Source organism: Ips typographus, linkage group LG1 (assembly GCF_016097725.1).
Source record: "Ips typographus isolate SLU linkage group LG1, UJ_Ityp_2.0, whole genome shotgun sequence".
In the NCBI taxonomy this organism is placed as follows: domain Eukaryota; kingdom Metazoa; phylum Arthropoda; class Insecta; order Coleoptera; family Curculionidae; genus Ips; species Ips typographus.
In genome coordinates, this window is record NC_138422.1 from 12,409,804 (window position 1) to 12,430,341 (window position 20,538).

At 35.9% G+C, this 20,538-nt stretch overlaps 1 protein-coding gene and 1 long non-coding RNA gene across 8 annotated transcripts in view; both read left to right on the forward strand.

Annotated features, from left to right (window-relative positions):
* Positions 1–20,538, forward strand: part of LOC145730572 (rho GTPase-activating protein 20-like) — a 198,144-nt gene that overhangs the window by 128,302 nt on the left and 49,304 nt on the right. The window lies entirely within an intron of this gene.
* Positions 891–2,559, forward strand: LOC145730363 (uncharacterized). Its single transcript, XR_014178603.1, has 2 exons — positions 891–2,328; positions 2,368–2,559. It is a non-coding gene; the product is annotated as an uncharacterized LOC145730363 (long non-coding RNA).

The window sequence follows — 20,538 nt, forward strand, 5'->3', positions numbered from 1 at the left end:
AGAAGACCAAAACGTTGAAAAACAGTAAAATTTTATGAAAACTTACTTACTGGAGTGTTTGCGGTCACTCTAGTTAATTTTCAAATCGAAACGTTAAAAAATATTCAAATATTATAAACTCTGATTTAGCTCGCTATTTCCAGTCATTCTAGTCGTTTTTCAAAGTTCAAATTTTGGAAAATGGTAAAATTGTATGAAACTTCTTACTGAACCATTTGCAGAAATTTTAGTCAATTTTTAAGATCACAATGCTGAAAAATAGTCAAGTTTTAGAAAAATGTATTTACCAGACTAACTGCAGTCATTTTAGCCAATTTTCCATAGTTTGTTTATTGCTAGCGGTCCTGGGCCAAAAATCGTTTGGTTCGACAATAAAAAAATGCACAAATCTGTCATTCTGTGTGTCAAAAGTATTTTTAATAAAACTAAAAACTAAAACTGTCAAAAGTTGTTCAAATTAACAGTAAAAGAAAATCATTGAGATAGAACACAGGGTGTTCCATTTAAAATAATCAAAACCCTTGTTAGGAGTAACTTTGCTAATTTAAAGTTAGTTAGTTAAATTTTCTTGAAAAAGGAAAGGGAGTTATCAAGAGGAAGGAATACATAATTTGACAGAAACCTGTCATTGTCAACCATTCTATTAACACTTCAAACGCCCAGATCAAAATTAACACTGTTAACTATTGAGTAAAATATAAACAATCACCCTGGAGTTAACGGTCATTTAAACTGATCTCATTTTTGCGTCTTCACGTCCTACTAATTCCATTCAATTTTGATATATTCCTTTGTTGCTACAACCGTACAACGCACATTGTCTCAATTTCAAACGTGTATAGTTTGTTTATTGTTAAAATCACGTTTACCTACGCGCGAAACAACTTTCATCAGAAACCGGTCATTTTATTAATCAATTTCAGGCGTTTATGCAAAATCGTTAATGGTAATTTTACGCGTGCTGCGATTGTTAATAGTTTCATTTACCGGGAAATGAACGTGTCTGTTTCATTTAGATAGGAAATGTGTATTGAGGTGATTCATCCACGTTCTTATGCAGACTCACATTATTTAATTGCTGCACTAGGCAAGGAGTAGTTTGTTTACTCGAGCGGGATGTTGCTCAAGTGAGTCAAGTGAATATACAGGGTGGTCCAGTTTTAAATGTCAATAATTCACCATTCGTTAGCTCATCAAAAAATAAGTTAACATACATTATGTCATTTTCATGAAAAATGCTTCTCAACGAAAATACAGTCCATAAAAGTTCAGTTTAAAAAATCGGTTTCTTGTCATAACTGTCAGACCACTGGAGCAGTTTTAATCAAATTTGGAACAAATACATATGAAATTAATACTCATTAGGTGATTTAATGACATTTGTCGAAACTGTCTCTGTCTGCTAATTTTTCTACCTTATTCTCTACGTCACTATTTTTAAAAAATTTCATTTTTTTTACTTTACTTGTTCAATTTAACAAAATAAGTATCTTTTATAAAATTCTGATTTGAAACTTTGTTTACGAGATAATTGAGTTATTACGTTCAAAGACCCAAAACCAACCCAACCCAACTTAAGAATTGTCTTGAAAACGGTGAACATTGACCTAAGAAGCTTAAAAAATGTCTTTGTAGCTAGTTTACATAGTTTCCAGACAAATTGAAAGACTTTAATTTTGAAAATTGACTTATTAACCAGTAAATTTACTTTGAAACGGTGAAAATTTACTTGAGAGGCTTAAAAATTGTCTTTGTAACCAGTTTTCACAGTTTTCAGACAAATTGAAAGACTTTAGCCTTGACAATTGACTTGGAAACTGTGAAAAGTGACTTGAAAGGCTTAAAACTGTCTTTGTAGTCAGTCGTTATAGTATTCAGATAAGTTGAAAAACTTTAGTAGTGAAAATGGAATTGTAGCCATGAAAAACTAATTTATCTAGAATTTTTGACTACAAATTCACACATTTCAACCTTGAAAATTGACTTGGACACCAAAAAGTGACTCTGAACCAATGAAAAGTGACATCAAAAGCTAAAATTTGCGTTTGAAGTAAGTTTTCATAATTTAAAATTACATTTCAATATTTTAGTCTTAAATACAGGATATTGACATTAGATTCATGAAAATTGACTTGAAGACTAACTTTTAAGTTTTTTTTACTTTGCTTTTCATTTTCTTAGAACTCTGGACTATTTTTAGGGCTTTAAAACTGCTTTCAGCTTGGAAAATCGAGTTTTAGGGTTATCTACACCAAGTTTTTGACATAGCAGTAAAAAACTATTTTTACATTTTCCATAGGCTTAAACATGCTATTTTACGCTTTGTTAGTGTTAAATTGACTTCTAGGCGCTTCACTGTGCTTTAAGACTGAAAAATCGAATTTTAAGTATTTTTTATAGTAAAAATTAAGTTTCAGATACTCTTCATTGATAAAATTAAACAATTTTCTAATTAAATGCTACAATATTAGTCTTGAACACTAATTATTAGAATTAAATTAGTTCAAAAATTTGGACTGTAACCAGTGTTTAATTGAATAAAAAAAAGTTTGAATTGAATGATCAGTTTTACACTACCTATAGTCTAAAAATTGAACGCCAGTAAACATTAGTCCAACAATCCGGTTTTTTGACTATTTTCAGTGTCACAAATTAACTCAAAAACCTCACAGATAACCAGATTTGAATCCTTTTGAACCAGTTTAAAGTAAAAAATACAATAACCCAAGTAGACATTTTTGTCAATTTTGAATACTATCCAGTGAGCGTAGAAAATAAAGACTATCCCCCTATATCAACGCGTCTAAACAATTTTGAAGAATGTCATCACATCACATCACATAACGAGTACTCATTTCATAATTACTTGTTCCTAATTTGATCAAAATTGGTCAAACGGTCTGACCGTTGTAGCAACTTTGGAGGTCTGTGTCTTCCTTAGGAAGCGTTCTTCAGGAAAATGGCATAATGCATGTGAACTTATTTTTTGATGGGCTATCGATTGGTGAATTATTGACATTTAAAACTGGACCACCCTGTATTAGAGGGAAAAAGGTAAAGAGTGTTGATCAGAAAAAACTTTAGAATGTTTTTTAGTAAAATTTACATTTTTACATTCATAAAAATTGTTTGTTATTTATAACATACTTAAATAGTATTTAAAACAAAAACAGTTGTTAAATATTGTCAAGTTTGTTACTTCCTCAGTACACTAAAATTATACATAAGAGCATAATGAATTGTAAACATAACAAGATATCATTTTGTTGTTGCGTCTTTTTCGGAAAAATTTTCTTTTTGAAAGGCATTGTTGTGTATTAAACCACCACAAACACAAAAAAAAAACCACGTTCGGTCAACAGACTGGAATACCCAAAGGACTACCCAAAAATGCAAATTTGACCGTCCTGAATTAAACGTCTAACAGCCAGATTTGATGGATAATATTTTTAATCGCAATCGAAACCTATCAAATTTCAAAACCGAGACAGAGATTATCGCATTAGCGCAGTGAAACAGTCCCGTCATTAAAATGGGCCTGTCGCTCGATCGGACATGAAAGTTTAGCAAAACGAGCTTACGCGACTGGCCTTGACATACCATTTTAAATAATATTGTTAGGATACTGGGTATAATCGATTAGATTTTAAAATAGTAAATAACGCTTTAAATGGATACCCGGGTGGGTTGAAGTTGTGTCTACGTTGCTCGATTATCGTTCTGTTAAGTGCGACATTCCATAATGAAACCCGATTCTAATTTACAGTGGGCATAAAGTTTTATCTGTTGAATCAATTTACAGCTGAATTATGTCTATGGAAACCTAAAACTGTCTCAAGCAATTCGGTTTTATTTTATTCAGATCATGGAACACTTTAAAGAAATCGAAACTGTTCATCATTTTTATTGACAGCCTAGACACATACAATGCCTATTTAACATTGTAGACATTCCTAATTTGTGATTGTTTTTACAGTGTTAGTTTGATCATTTGCTGCAAAATTAGTTGTATTTATGTTCCTAGCATGAAATGAGGATAAGAGTATCTGAATATACTCTATGCTAGGTAAATTGATAACCACCATTCACAAACACAAACATAGTACAACCAAAAACTTCTATTATACTGTCAAATACATATTGCCATCTATGTTATTTCGAGAAAAATGCATATACCAAAAATCAGACAAAGTTAGGACGGACAAACTTAAAAAAAATTATGAAAAATCAAAAATGAAATTTGATCTAAAGTCTGATTTTTACATAAATTAAGTGTTCTCCTTCCATTTCTACAATGCACTTTGTTTTTAATGTCAAGTATCTTCTTGCCATGCAAATCAGTAAATTGCATGTTGCTGATTGGTTACTGTCGCCATTTTATACAGGGTGTCTATACAAAATGCTATGATCTATTACACATCGCCGAGGTAATTTGGTGTAAACACTCGAGGTATTATGAGGCACTTTGTTATTATTACGAAACATTGTGAGTATTTTGAGGCATTGCATAGGCAGCATGTAATTATTATGCTAAAATCTTTGTTACATAATATTGAGTTGAAACAATATTCATTCATACAAATTATTATAATAATTTACCAATTTTTCAACATTTAAACTAAGTACATTTTTAAGGTCACGTAACTGTTTTTGACAAGGGTCAACTGGCTTTTTCAGTGTTGCAAGCTCAAAATTGTATTATCAACGTCACGTAACGTGTATTTTACAATTTCAGCTTTTACAACTGTCAAAATTTAATTTACCAAATTATCCACATTTAAATTACATTTTAAAGTCACGTGACTATTTTTGACAGGTGTCAGTTGGCTTTGCCAGTGTTACAAGCTCTAAAATGGCACAATCAAAGTCACGTGATGTGTCTCTTGCAATTTCAGCTTTTACAACTGTCTAAAATAGTCTAAATTTAATTTACCAAATTTTTAAATTTTAAACCACATTTTAAACGGCACGTGACTAATTTTGACAGATGTCAACTGGCCTTTACTGCAAGAACAAGCAGAATTGCATTTTCAATGTCCCGTAACATGTATTTTGCAATTTAAGTTTTAACAACTGTCTCATTTTTATTTACTGTCTCAATTTAATTTACCATTTTTTAAAATTTAAACTGCGTTTTGAAGTTTACGTGACTGTTTTTGACAATGTCAACTGGCCTTACAATGTTGCAAGCTCAAAAATTGAATTATCAAGTCACGTGACGTAGTTCTTACGATTTTACTACTGTCTAAATTGAAATTACCAATTTTTCAACTGTTTCTTTTAAATGATAACTGTCTTTATTTGACACGTGCTAACTTGGTTACTATGACAATCAGAAGATTCGTGCAAATGTCAAAATATAACCCGTAATTTCAGGCAACCTTACAAAAAATATTTTTTGTTTCTCAGAATTTGGAAAAATAATCACCTGACCTTAGAAAATCAATTTGAAGCTTTCGGGACAACGTCAAATCAAGTGTCAAAAAATTGGTAAAACCCTTAAGTTGTCACCTAACCTAACCTAAAAACTGTGACGGGACGTTTAAAAAAATCAATTTTAAGCGTTTGGGTCTTTAAAATTTGGAAAAACACGTAACCTGAGGAAGTAATTTTTATTGAATCCCATAATCCTTATTGACATTCTGACAACAGTCAAAAGTAATGTACAAATTGTAAAAGCATACGTGCTACTTAATCTAAAAAATTAATTTCCAAGGTGTATTTCATCAATATTTATCATTATCTCAATTCCAGGGGACTTATAACTAAATTGAAGAATGCCACAAATGTGTAAACATTTGAAGGTATCCTGAGGCAGTTTAAATAATTTAAAGGCATTTTGATGTATTTCAAGGCATTTTAGGTAGTTTTAAGGCATTATTACTATGAGGCATTTTGAGCATTATTAGAAGCATTGTGAGGTATTTTAAAGGCATTTCAAGGTATTTTGTATACAAAAAGGCATTTTGGTGTCCAAAAAATTATCGGCGATCTACTCCTTGCTTATCACTGACATCAAAATAAGCCGATTTAAAGCAATTTACCTTAGTCCGAAATTCCTCCGTTTTCGAGATACAGGGTGGTAAAGTTAAACAATAAAAATCGATTGTTTTTTAACATTTATTGTATATTTTGTAGCATATTACTTTCAAATCTAGTAGCCAGAAGTTTTTTGAGATGCGAAACCCAAATTTGGACACTTACAATTTGAACAAATTTTAGGTAACAGTATTTCGATACAGTATCGAACACTCAAAACCGAAATATCTCGACAACGGTTTCCATTAGCAGTTCTTAGCAGGAGTACCTTTTTGCTTTAAAATGTTTAAAACATCATTTTCCTAAAAAATATATAAGAAAAGTACACCGAGAAAAAAGACAGTCACTTAAACCATCAGATGTACACTGCCTTCTAACGGCCGCAGTAAAAATGTGTCAAAATTTGAATTTCATATTTCAAAAAACCTCTGGGTACCAGATTTGAAAGTAATAGGTCACAAAATTTACATTATATTTACAAAAATCGATTTTTTTTTAACTTTACCACTCTCTATCTCAAAGACGGAGCAATTTCGAACTAAGGTAAGTTATGATGTCATAGGATTTTGTACAGACCTTTCAGAGACACCCTGTATGTGTCATCTCACCCTGTATGTCAACACATGAACCTTCATAGGATAGGTGAAAACCTGCTGAACCCTTTTTTTTTTTCTTAAGTTATCTTTCCCTTGCTTCTAAATCACACGAGCCACCACTGCCGTAAACTTCAAAGACTACAGTTGATGATCATTAATAATCCCGGATTCAAAACGATCATAATGTGAATCCATTTTCCACTGATCGGGTATGTAAGTCACAATCCCCGAGTAATATTACAAATGCAGTGACATGCACAACAGGCTTGTTACATGAATAGCTAATTCCAGGTCGCGGTACTTTACAATCGGACGTCGTCAATACGAAAAGAATGTTTAAAGTCATTGTTGGTATCGTCCTTTTTATTTTTTCTTTTTATTATTTATTTGTTGTTCGGCCACGACGTCCAACGACCGCTTCGAAAAGGAATTTCTACGTCAATGGAATACTTAATTGGGGAAAATGCCTTCGTTTCGTGCGTACGGTACGTCTTCAGGGTAGGACACTGGTGGTGTCGTCTGGGTTTTCAGAGGAAACATTTTAATGAGCTGGTATTCCTAACTGTCCGCCCGAGTTTTAGCATGGTAATGAATTCGTTTCAATGGTTGTAAATCAACATGAAAATGTCAACTACCCATAAATCATGATTGTAAGTAATGTCCAGTAACGTCTATGGGGAGACACAAAAACTTTTCGTAATGCCGCATAAATGGACGACGGTTGTTTAATTAACCGGTCGACTAGATTGAAACTGATAGTAAGAATTTCGCAAACGAAAAATATATGTCAATAAGTCGTATAATAGAAATTGGTGCATTATTATTTGAAAACCAATATTGTACGTTTAAGTATGCCCGCTTATTACACACCTACTTTCTCTGTTATGTTTAAATTGAGCGGTTTCCAAATCGCCATTTTGCGACACACATTTTTGTAATACATGTTTTCGTCAACTTATTACTGAAATCTTCTAATGTTTTGAGGTGCCAGCGAATTAAATTTTAATTAGTTGGTTGTTTGAATATGCAAATTTAAGTGGCAATCAATTAAGGAAAACAACAAGAATTACACTCATGATTGGTTGATTAAGTGTTGTGGTTGCCAATTCAGATTCACTTTGAAGGTTTAGTGTTACTTCATCAAATGTTTAATAGGTTGATGAATAAAAAAGCCATCGTGTTTTAGTGACTCATATAATTTTGAGTTCCGTTTCATTCACTTTTCTGAGTGATTCAAATAAATATTTCGACGAAAAGGTGCATCATTCACAATCGTTTTAAGCTGTTTTGAAACCTGTGAATGTCGTTTCTGAGTATTATCTCTGGTATTTTGATGTTTTTTTTTAAATGTCCATGGTTTTGATACTTTTGGCTGCAAAGTGATAGTTTTATTAAATAATCAATGTTCAAATTTATAGAATAACGTCACAGCTGGTCAATCAATAGCAAAAACAGTTTTTTAGTTAATTACTTAAAAATACTAACTAAATGAAAAAAACGTTTCAAAGCAATTTCATAGTCAAATATGCAAATTGGCATTTATTTAAAGGAAATGATCAGCAGTTTGGAAAATGACACCAACCAACGATTGGCTGCTTTTCTATGCTGGTTTTTAATTCGTTCTGGTGCTTTGAAGGTTGCCAATTACTTCATCGTTATTTGCACTAATCATGCTTAAACTTATGCAAATGATCGTTTTTTAACACTTATGCCTCACTGACTTTTTCACCCCTTTCGGTACCTAATTGTTTCTAGTATCTAAGTAAACCTGAGAAGTATAGGAAAGATTCTTCTGGAAAAAGAAAAAGAGAAGAAAGAATGGTAAAAATAAAAACAATGATTTTTTTGTCTAAAAGCAGTCCTAAAGGTTTAAATAAAAATTTCAGTTTAATGGAAAAAAACTCTGTTTATCTAATTTTATGACAAAGTTTTAATAATTCCAAGAGATTCTATTCTTATTCCAGATTTTTTAGATACAGGGTGTTAAGTTTAAAATTTATTAAGGCTTATTAAAACAATTACTACACATTTCTGGACGAGTTAGATTCAATTACCAGGAAATATTCGTTGGCCTGTACAAACATCAATAAATTTTATATTTTTTCAACTTTTTTGTATTGTTGTATCTCACGAACAAAGCACTTCTGTATCTGTAGAGTGGGGAGGGTGAGTGTAAACCCACAGCACTTAGGCCACATGTGACCCATTGTACATCCTCCCGAGTTGTCCACCTAGGTCACCGTCCATCCTGCCTTTCCCAGGAAGGTGGACAGGTCACTAGGGGACTTTTATGTCGGCAGATGTAGGCCAAGACTCACCGAACACACACTCTCTTATTGACGATAACTCCGGACACTCGCATAAGACATGCCCGACAGTTTCATCTTCCTGTTTACACATCCTGCATAGAGGTGTGGCCACTAGCCCCATAGTATGGAGGTGTTTCCTTAGTTGACAGTGGCCAGTCAGAAATCCTACTGTTAAACGTAGGTTTTTCCTGGTCATCGCCAAATATTTCTTCGGCGCCAGCTTCCCAGGGTCACCCAGGGTGATCCTGGCAAGACTGCATCCTTTGATTCCATCCCATCTCTTTAGGGATTGAGCATGGGTGTAGCGTTTGGCTAGTTCCGCAATTGTCGAAGTCATCAAGCCGTAGGTGTCACTGGGTCCTAAAATTTTTAGTCCAGCCGCTTCCCTGGCTAAAGAGTCGACAACCCATCTCAGGATAATATTGTTATCCACCGATATGTTAGCTAAATCTTGGTGGCACTCTAGTACTAGCGCTGAGGTAACACGTTGTCTGTTCAGGGCTAATAGGGCTTGTCTACTGTCCGTGCAGATTAATATGTTTTTGCCAGAAATACCTTTTCTGGTTAGTTCTTTCGTGGCGATTGAGATACCAGCCAGTTCCGTTTGAACCACGCTGGTATTTTTTCCCATTCCCCACTTAATCCTTTGGCTTAGTGACCTAGAATAAACTCCACATCCTGAGCCTTCTTTGGTTTTTGAGCCGTCTGTGTAAATACGTATTGCATTTGCAGCATATGACTCTGAGTTCTGTTTTATTTGTATTTTGTAGGGTTTGTTAAACACAAATCTGGGTTCAATTTCATCACTGGCTACCTTCTTAACGTACAGGTCCAGAGGGGTCAGACCAGTAATTAATTCCATTGCCGCGATTGGTGCGGTTCTCATGGCTCCTGTGATGTTTAAACAAGCCATTCATAAGCCACATATGCCCTTTTTGCTCTGTTTTGTAGGTGAGAGTTCCAGGTTAACTTCCTGTCGAGGGTAATACCAATGTATTTCACCTCTTCAGAGAAGTTTAGTTTTCCTTTGAAGATTTCGGGAGGTTTTAAGCCCGATAAACCTCCTTCCTGGTGAAAAGGACCATCGTCAGTCTTGTCGGGATTGATCGACAGTGAGTGAGACATCATGCGCACAGTGTGTTCACAAATTTGCCGGTCTTCAAGATAACTATGTAATCTGCGTATGGAATTGGGTAGAATCCATTATTGTTGAGGTGAAATTAGGGTATTTAGAACTATGTTCCAAAGAAGGGGTGATAAGACCCCTCCTTGTGGACATCCTTTCATGACCAGTCCTCTCACTGTGATGTCTTCTACATTGATACTTATTGCTCTACTGGAGAGCATCTTAAGTGTCTATTATCCTACTACCAGGGGTACATTTCTGAATTTAAGTTGCTGGGTAATTATCGGAAAGGTTGTTTTATCAAACGCTCCCTCGATATCTATGAATATGCCCAGGGTGGATTCTTTATTGTCCAATGATCGTTCGATTCTGCCAACCACTTAAACTTTTTGCTATATTTTTCCAGAGAAATTGCATCTATTATTTTTTCACCACAACTGTGAAACACTCTGTATGAGGGTGTAGTACCAATTCGTCAGGTGTTTGATATACCACAGGTACTTCAGTATGTTTATTTTAAGAAAATCAGACATAAGGAGTATTGATTGATATGTAAATTTTGGCTGATTGTAAAAAAACCCCAACGTGTTTTGGTAAATTATGAGGTGGTTTTTTGAAGTTTTGCGAGGGCGTAACCCTTGTCAAACGTCGTGTAAATAAACACACACGGAATTCGCATTCTTTTTTCAACCCACACGTACAGTTTTTCAGGTAAATTGTGCATCAATGTTTTTCTTTCTGTCTTTGGGACGATTGCGAATTCGAAGAAATTTAAATGTTTGGTTTTTGACTGCGCCACCAGCGCTCTCTACAAATAGAAATGGCGTAAAGGTGTTAATCGACGCTAAAAAAACGGTCGAAGTTCGAGTCAATAAAGCGAAATGTTAAAGGTAAACTTGTGGCGGTGAAACGTGTTGTCTACCCGGATTGCACCTGCTGAAAGGTCGGTGTCGGTATCATATTTTAAAAGCAAACCGAAACGTGGTAATTGTGTCAGGATCAAGGTAAACGCCGGATTTAAATTTAATGCATCGACTGGTATTCAAATTAAATAAATGGCATTGCAGGTGTTAACGAGCTAAACGGTGTGCTGTACCGACATGGTTAATTTACACCGGCCTTGGTAGCCTATCTCTTTATTAAGGGAAAAAAAAGTGAGAATTAAATAACACTAAGTTAGGACAACACTATTCTGCTTCTTCAGGTGAACTAATCTTCTGGCAACGATCGTTAAATTATAGCAGCTGCTTTTTCGAGTTTGGGACACCCTAAAATATTTTTTCTTGACATCTTTATACGCAATATAAGGGCGACCGTTAAAGAATACAATAGCCCAACCATGTGTGGTTGTGTCTCAAAAACATGATTTCTTACCTGGGTTTTTTAATGCTGAAGGATTTTCAGCTCCATCAATCTCACGGATTCTATGGGAATATTTTTATAGCCTCTCAATATCTTTCATCTTGCAGCAAAACGGTTTTAGTATGAAAACAACTAACGAATTGTTTTGTTTTCAGGTACGTTGTCTTCGTTTGATTGTAACTGGCATGGGGGGTAGTGGTAAGTTCAAACTTGTTTTGATAAAAACAGTTATAATTATGCAGTTTGTTCAAACATCCTATAAAAATCGAAAGAAGAAGAATACGCTATATGGCCCAACCTAACCTAAATGCTCATCAACAACGTCAAACGTCAACAACAAACAAAACAAAAGCCGTAAGAAAATGGCGGATATCAGACATAAGCAGTATGAGCCGATTTTGAATTATTAAAAATATATTTAATGTGCACTGCAAGAAGTAGACAAATGGCATCATTCACATAAACTCAAAATAATTAAAATTAGAAAATAGGAATCAGGTTAGGACTTCAGAAACACAAGACGTAAACGTCATACTAATAATAGTAATCATCGTCTAGATTTCGACTATTTTTTCTTTATGCAGTTCTTGATTGGTATAAACTGATCAGACATTCACAAACAAATTCAAAAAAAGAATTCTTTCAAATTTTCGAATTTTGTATAGTTAAATGACAACAAAAATGTGTCAAACTCAAACCTCTGAAACGGCTCTCCTTATTGGTTGCTTGTATTGAGGTGGCATAACTTAAGAGTGAGAGAGCAAAGAAGCCAAAACGATCATATTGGAGGAGGCACCAATAGAAAAAAGACCACTGGGAAGACCCAGGCTCAGATGGAGAGATAACATCATTAAGGATCTGGTTAGAGGCAGATAGTCAAGGCAGTCAAGACCCACCCTGGGTTTTGTAGTTCTACGGAGTAGTAGTAGTAGTATAACTTAAGAGTCAAAGCTAAAAGCTAGATAGGTTTTGCACTACTATTAAGTTATTAATCCCGCAGTATACAAGTGTAAACAGTACATTAGTTCATAATGTGCAATGTACCTAACCATTAGCAGTAAACATACCTTTCCGTTGCAACAGCCATAAAGTTTATGTGAATGATGCTTAGAACTGGCACCTAAATATTTGTAAATATTGACGTTCTTGCAGATCTAATAATAATTTTATTAACTGCAATATATGTGTGGACTTCGCGAACACAAACCACCGGTTTGAGGCAAATAAAACTCCACTATTTAAATTTAACGAGGAAAATTACTAAATTCTTTATTTTCTGCAAACTCTACTTTTTTCCGCCAAAAAAGACACATTATATTTTTTAGGTTCTCTACCAGTCTGGTTTACACACATGCACTGTCAAATGTCGATCTTTCAATAATGACGTCTTGCCCGATACACACTATACTTTACAAACAGAGTGCGTTCCGAATTGAGGTTAATTATTATTGTAAGTGCGCGACATTCTCCCACCTGAGAAACTTTTGTCAACATAAAAGTTTCTCACAACATAAAAGCAAACTTATAAAATTTCCCCTTTTTTTTTTTTCAACAAAACAAGTCTACAAAAATAAACCTTATTCTAATCTAATAATCTAGACGGCGTCTTTATTAGCCTACCACTCCGCGAAGTTTTCGTTTCGGGTACTCTGCTTTTCACATCACTCCCGCTTTTCGCGAACACCGATTCACTATTTTCACAGTAGTCTTGGGTATCTTCGGCAGCGCCTTCAGCCGGAGTATTCTCGAACTCATCTGTAGCATCCACTTCTAAAGGAAACACTCTCTGGATTGGACGCAGAACATGACCTCCAGAAGTCGCCAGTCGGACTAGTCTAACACGACCATCTCCTCCCGGTAACAATTCAGTGACCCGTCCAAGCGGCCAATTTAGTCGTTTACTACCATCACTGCCAATGAGGACGACCTCCCCGATCTTCACAGGGCGTGACAATTGGTGTTTGTTATATATCACTCGTAATTGTCCCAGATATTCGCTTCGAAATCTCATTCGCAAAGCATCTCTCAGAGTTTGTAACCGCACCACTCTTCGCTGTAATGAAACACGATCAATTTGGTCACAATCGGGAATTCCGCTCTCTGCTTGCTCTCTTAAGTACATAGCCGGTGTTAAAGTGACTAGTTCATTCTTGTCACCAGTCATCTCCGTTAAAGGTCTTGAATTAATGATCGCCTCACAATCACAAAGCAACGTTAACAATTCTTCATAGCTGAGTGAAGCTCGACCTAGTGTTCTTCTGAGAAGTGATTTCATAATTCCTATCATCCTCTCCCAAAAGCCTCCCCACCATGGGGCAGCAGGGGGGTTGAACCGCCATATGATACGATCAATAGCAGTTTTCTCCACGATTTCATCCCAATTCAGGCTTTGCATCAGGTTATTCGCCCCAACAAAGTTTGTCCCGTTGTCCGAGTAAATAGTTTTTGGTCGACCACGTCTCGCAATAAAACGCCTCAAAGCGCGTAGAAAACAAGGTGTAGACAAAGAGGTGGCTAGCTCCAAGTGAACAGCTCGGAAAATAGCACAGGTAAAGAGACAAACCCACACTTTATCGCCATTTTTTAGATGAAGGGGGCCCGCAAAGTCAACACCAACAATCTCGAAGGCAACAGCATCTCTTACTCGGTCGAGCGGCAAAGGTGGCACTAATGTATTTAATGGTTTACCTCCATGCCTCTTACATGTCACGCATTTTGCTAAAACAGAACGTATGTATTTTCGACCACTCAAAATCCAATATTTCTCTCTCAAAACGCTCATTAACATTTGAACACCGGCATGACACTCTCTCACATGTAAGTCGAATATTAGCTTATCCACTACTGGCTGTCTTGAAGGTAGGATAATCGGCAACCGAAACCATTCCGTGTCGTCCCTGTTAATAATAGGCGTCTTCAATCGAATAAGACCTAAATCGTCGACAAAAATATTGAGAGGTTTTAATCTTGGGTCATCCAATGGTAAGTTGGATTGCTGCAATGTCTTTAGAACAAACGTTTCAGCGTCGTTTAGTTCTTTGGCAGTTATACCTCCTTCTTGCTTGCTTGTAGGATGACGTGCATTATGGCAAAATCTGAAAATCCAAGCAATCATTCGAATAGTTTTTATATATTTTGAAAATAGTTAAGATGCCATTCATCTATTGAATCAATATGGGCGTTAACTAAGGCAACCACAGTTTTTCTCCTTTCTTTGAAAATCTCCTCGTCAGAACAAGGCGGTTCTGATTTAGGCCAATTCTTTTCGTCCTCATAAAGCCAACTTGGTCCCTCCCACCATTTTGATTCGTATAATTTTCTTGCGTAGCATCCTCGAGAAGGCAAGTCCGCCGAATTTAGACGACCAGGCACGTGATTCCAGGATGACACTGAGGTTAATTCACGGATCTCATTAACTCTGTTTCGAACAAAGGTAGACCATTCTTCTTTCCTTCGTATCCATGAAAGAACAGTCGTAGAATCCGTCCAAAAATAGCTACGCATCTTCACATCAAAATTGGACTGCACAGTGGTATACAACCTTGCTGCAATTGTAGCACCTAGCAGTTCTAGCCGTGGTATGGTTATCGCCTTCAAAGGTGCAACTCTTGCTTTAGACGCCAGCAAACTGATTGATACTTCTTTGGTTTGTTCAACTCTTAAAAAAATTACACAAGCGTAAGCCTTTGCACTTGCGTCACAGAAGACATGTAACGAGTAAGTTTCTTGGCAATCAGGTCTTAAATTCACCCATCGTGGGATCTCTAACTCGTGCAAATATTTTAATTCACTGACCCATACCCTAAACTCATTGGCAATCTCTTCATTGACTTCCGAATCCCAGTTTAGTCCTCGCTTCCAAGTTTGCTGTAATAATAGCTTTGGACACAATGTTGTGGGACTCACCAAACCAATAGGGTCAAAAATCCGTTGAGTGTGGGATAATATGAGTCTTCTAGTTATCGTCAGATCCTCGGGTATGTCTACCTCCTTCAAGCTGTTCCTCAAGGACAGAGTGTCTCGATTCAAGTTCCAAGTAAGACCCAAAACATTAATGTCTAACTGATTCTTGTTCATCCTAGGACTTTTACTACAAGATTTCTCCCACCCTGTAAGTTCAAACTTACCCTTGAGCATGATTTCAAAAGATTCCTTAACAAATGACTCCACTGATGCTTCATCTGGCAAACTTGTAACGCAATTATCCACATAGAAACAACCATTAAGTTTATCCAAAGTATTCATTTGATAAGGCCATTCTGAAGAAGATATTTTTTCCTTGGTTAGCTCAAGATGGTGTCTTATTGTCGCCGCAAGAAGAAACGGGCTGCAGTTAACGCCAAACACCACCCGTCGATGTCGGTAGATAATCTCCTCTTCTTTGCTGTTGATCCACAAAAACCTGAGAAAATCCCGATCTGCTTCATTTACTGCTATTTGAAGAAACGCCTTTTTAATATCAGATATTACTCCAATTCGGTACTTTCTGAACCCAATCAAAACATCAGGTATAATCTCTATCAAATTGGGGCCCTTTTCCAAACATTGATTTAAAGAAGGGCACTGACCTTGTCTTGCACCAGCGTCAAAAACTGGCCGGATCTTGGTAGTCGCTGAACTTTCTCGTACAACTGGTCTGTGGGGCAAGTAGTGACTATATGTTGTTACATTTCCCTTGGGTACTCGCTCAATAATTCCAGCTTCTTCCCATTCCAGTAATACGCCGTTATATAGTTCATACAAATCCATTGAGTTCAGCTTTCTCAAAGTGGATGTCAAACGTTTCTGAGCAACTAACAGATTACTGGGAAGTACAGGATGCCCCTCCAGCCATGGTAGTCTTACTTCATAGCGGCCTTCACTGTCCACTTTTACTGTCTCATTGAAAAAAATCTCTGCTGAAATTTCCAATTCCCTTCTACTTTTGTCTCTGCTGGGTTCAGTTATGCCTAATATATCCAACTCCCACAAATTGGCAATAACTTGATCATTAAGATACAAATTTATGGTTGAAGTAGCCAGATGGTCCTTCCAATACTCATTTTGCAATTTGCCCATCAAAGTCCACCCAAGTAGTGTTTCTACAGCCACCAGTCCACAGTCAAGTAGATGTTTCCTTCCAGTAATTAAGTAACCTGCCGCATCTGCCCCTATCATTACCTCAATGGCAGAATTTTCCGCAGTATCTGCAAGCTCTATGCCTAGGCTATGCAACTCATCAATCCAGAGTCCTGGAGGTACAGGAATTACTTCATTGCATATGGTAGGTTGGCTCAAAACTTCTAATTTGCATCTATGACCCTTGTATACTAGTTCTACCTCAAAACGACTGTGGGTCTGTTCCACTAAACGACCTCCAAATAAACAGTGCAGTATTTTATGTCGAGATAATTCAACTAACTTTAATTTTTGAACAGTAGACTGCAAAACATAAGAACGTTGCGATCCTGTGTCTATTAGAGCACGAACACTACAGGAACCATTAGGGGCAGCCATCTCAACGCGTAAAGTTTGCATAAAAACTCGAGAAGCAATACCAAGGCTAACACAGTTAGTTGCTACCAAATCTTCCTGGTGAATTGAGTGTTGAGCTTCAATAGGTTGTTCACTGGCAGTTGGTGTATTCCTATTTGATTTTATCTCAGGACACATCAAAGTGACATGACTGTTTTCACACACCAAACATTTTACATGACCTCTACACTTTCTAGCTTGATGTCCTTTCCTTAAACAAGAGAAACATGCTCTTTTATCATTAACAATTTGCTTCTTTTTCTCTAAAGGTAATTTTGTTGCCTTGAAACAATTTATACTTTCATGACCACCTTCACAAAAGAGACACTTAACAACTGTAGTATTATTAAGCAAGTCAGCTGCAGTTGATGGATATTCTAGTGACACCTTTTTCCTCCGTTCTACATGGCCACCTGGAGTATCCGAGCGATTTCCTACACTACATAGTCCAAAACCTTCAGCAGCAAGACTGATTCGTTGCTCATTTTGTACTTCACTTTGCAAAAATGTCATTAAAGCTTTAAGTCGACTTTCTAAGCTGTTGTTACAACCACTTGGTACACTATTAGAATTTTCTTCATATTCCTCATTTTCTTTCAAATGTCCCACAGTGCTACGTTGCCATACTCTTAGTAATTCCTCAGGAAGACAAGATTCAATTAATGGGTAAAGAATGGCAGCATACTTATCAGCTGTAATTCCTAAAGTTTGAAGTGACCTTAACTGAGTTTCGAGACTATCATAAAGGTTAAACAACTCAATTTTTGTCTTGGCTAGGGCGTTGTTTAAAATTAACTTCAATAGTTCCCTGACATATACTTCAATTTGTAGGTCTTCCCTACCAAACCTACTTCTTAAACTATCTACAATTTGTACATAATTTACTCCTATAGCAGGAAAACTTTCAACAACTCGCCTAGCCCTACTACCTGGCACAGTAGACTGAATAAGATATTCGATCTTGTCAGCAGGGTCCATCTCAATATCTTCATGGATTTTCTTAAATTGTGCCCAAAAGGAAAGCCAATCTTTTATGTTTCCATCAAACTTTTTAAATTGTATTACAGGCAATTTAAACTTCCTCTTACCTGTAATAGCAGCAACGGAACTAGCACTTTCATTTAAGTCATCAATTTGAGGACTGTCCACTTTACGTAGCTTCAAATAGCACAATTCAAGGGTTTTTGCACGTTTTAAGTATGTATCACACATGTCTTTCTCTTTAATTAAGTCCTCTTCTTCAACATCACACACTAACATAGCTTCAAATATCTCGGCGTCTTTCACCTGCAGTTCTGCTAACTTCCCAGTTAATAACTCCTGCAACACTTGTGCCTTCTGTAACTGGTCTTCAGTTGGCTCTGCTAATACAGTCTCTAACTCTGTACAGCACCTTGTAAAGGATGCCCGAAGAACTTTACGGCCTTTTTTCTTGATTTCGAGATCCATCTTTCCACAGACTGTAACTTTACACAAATGAAATCTCGCTAAACTTTGGACCTGAAGTCTCCAACACAATAGTCAATTTTCCCCGTCCTGTCACGGTCGCCAAATGTGGACTTCGCGAACACAAACCACCGGTTTGAGGCAAATAAAACTCCACTATTTAAATTTAACGAGGAAAATTACTAAATTCTTTATTTTCTGCAAACTCTACTTTTTTCCGCCAAAAAAGACACATTATATTTTTTAGGTTCTCTACCAGTCTGGTTTACACACATGCACTGTCAAATGTCGATCTTTCAATAATGACGTCTTGCCCGATACACACTATACTTTACAAACAGAGTGCGTTCCGAATTGAGGTTAATTATTATTGTAAGTGCGCGACAATATGGTAAATACGTAAATACAGTGACCCTGGAGTATGGAGCATAGGTACAACATGGAACAAATAACTTGATTGAAAATGTGAAATTCATATCCAAATTCACAATCTTCTAGTAGATAATATTACCCAATTTAAGTTGAAGTTGGTAGTGACTACTGGAAAGTCATGTTTGAAGAAATGTGAATCATTATTTATTAACCATGGTCATGTCACTTAAAAAGCAAAGCAATAGAAAGCAACCAACCCTCAGCGACCAAGTAAATCAGAAATGGTCGCCGAAGTGGTTGGTCGCTGTCTGAAGAATATCCAAAATTTAGTGTCTCACCTTAAATTACCAGTCAAGAAAATAGGAAAGTTTTTCCAAATATAGCAATAGCGATTAAGCATAAATTTAATCACTAAATGCAAATTTTAATATAAATGTTTTTTTAATAAAACAGCAAACATAAGTCCTAATTTATAAATTACTTCATAACAAGCAACCTTGGAAGTTTTCAAGTCACGATGACGTAATTTAGCAAAATCATAATTTGACCAACTGTCAAATTACGTCATTGTGACGTCAAAAAGCTCTGCTCGCTCCATGAAGCGTGAAAACGAATGCGGCCGCTGACGTCAAAATATGTCAAGAAATAGACAGAACGTTTTGTAAGTAAGGGTTGCCACTTTACTATTTAGAGTGTTGTGTGTATGTGCTAAGTATTTGTAGTTTGCTTATTCATAGTATAACATAAGTATGGTTCAGACTGTGAGTTTTGACACCTGATTTGTCACAGTATGAACGACACTTAAGTATGACGGTGCAAATGGGGGAAAATGGTGTCAAATGTGTCATCCTTATGATTAAATCTTAGCTAAATTTGTGATTATTTGAATTTTATGTAGTTTGGTAAATCCGACCTTTGAAGACTAGAGAAATGAATCAATTAACAGAAACTCAAGAAATAATATAATAAGTTGCAAAAAAGTAGGAGCAGTTTCAAATTCAATCAAGAATTCAATAATCAACTCAAACATTCCAGTTCAAAATTTAAAAAATATAAACAAACGTTTTTCAAAATTTTGTAAGGTTTCCATAATTTTATTACTACACTTGTGTTAGCAAAAGAAAACTATGAGAAAGTCGAGCTTATTCAGCAACAAACTGATAGGATATTAAAAAAAACCCTAATATACTTTATAAAATGTAATTTAATAAACATTGAAGAAACATCTGTCGAATGACATATGCGTGCGGAAAAAAAAACCACGCAAACCGTTCAGAATTTCCGAGTGGATCAAGTGTCGCGGTTTCCTTGTTTCTTTGTGTTATAAACGCGTTACAATATTAACGATCGATAAATTCAGTTTAAGTACCCGACGTGTGCCTAGTCGCCTCGACATATTGCTATTATTTAAATTAAGTCGTACTTCCTATTGCTTAATATTCCTTGAAAATCGTAGCAGAACGCGAACAGGTGCTCTCGACTTAAATGCCTGCCAGCAGCGCCTCGAACAGGAAAATCTCATTAAGCTTTTAACATACAACATGTACAACAAATACCGTACAGTCCTTTGTAAACCCGGTTAAATATTCAAATGAGGAACAGTTTTAAAACAGATTTAACTATCTACCGTTTTACGTGTTTTGTTTTGTTGGTTAATGTTGCTACATTGTAGGCAAAAGTTTTGGTTGTAACGCCATTTCAGTCAGTGCATGTTAATTGATGTTTTTCTATAAATTCTCCCCATAACATTTACATTGCTGCAGGACATAACCTT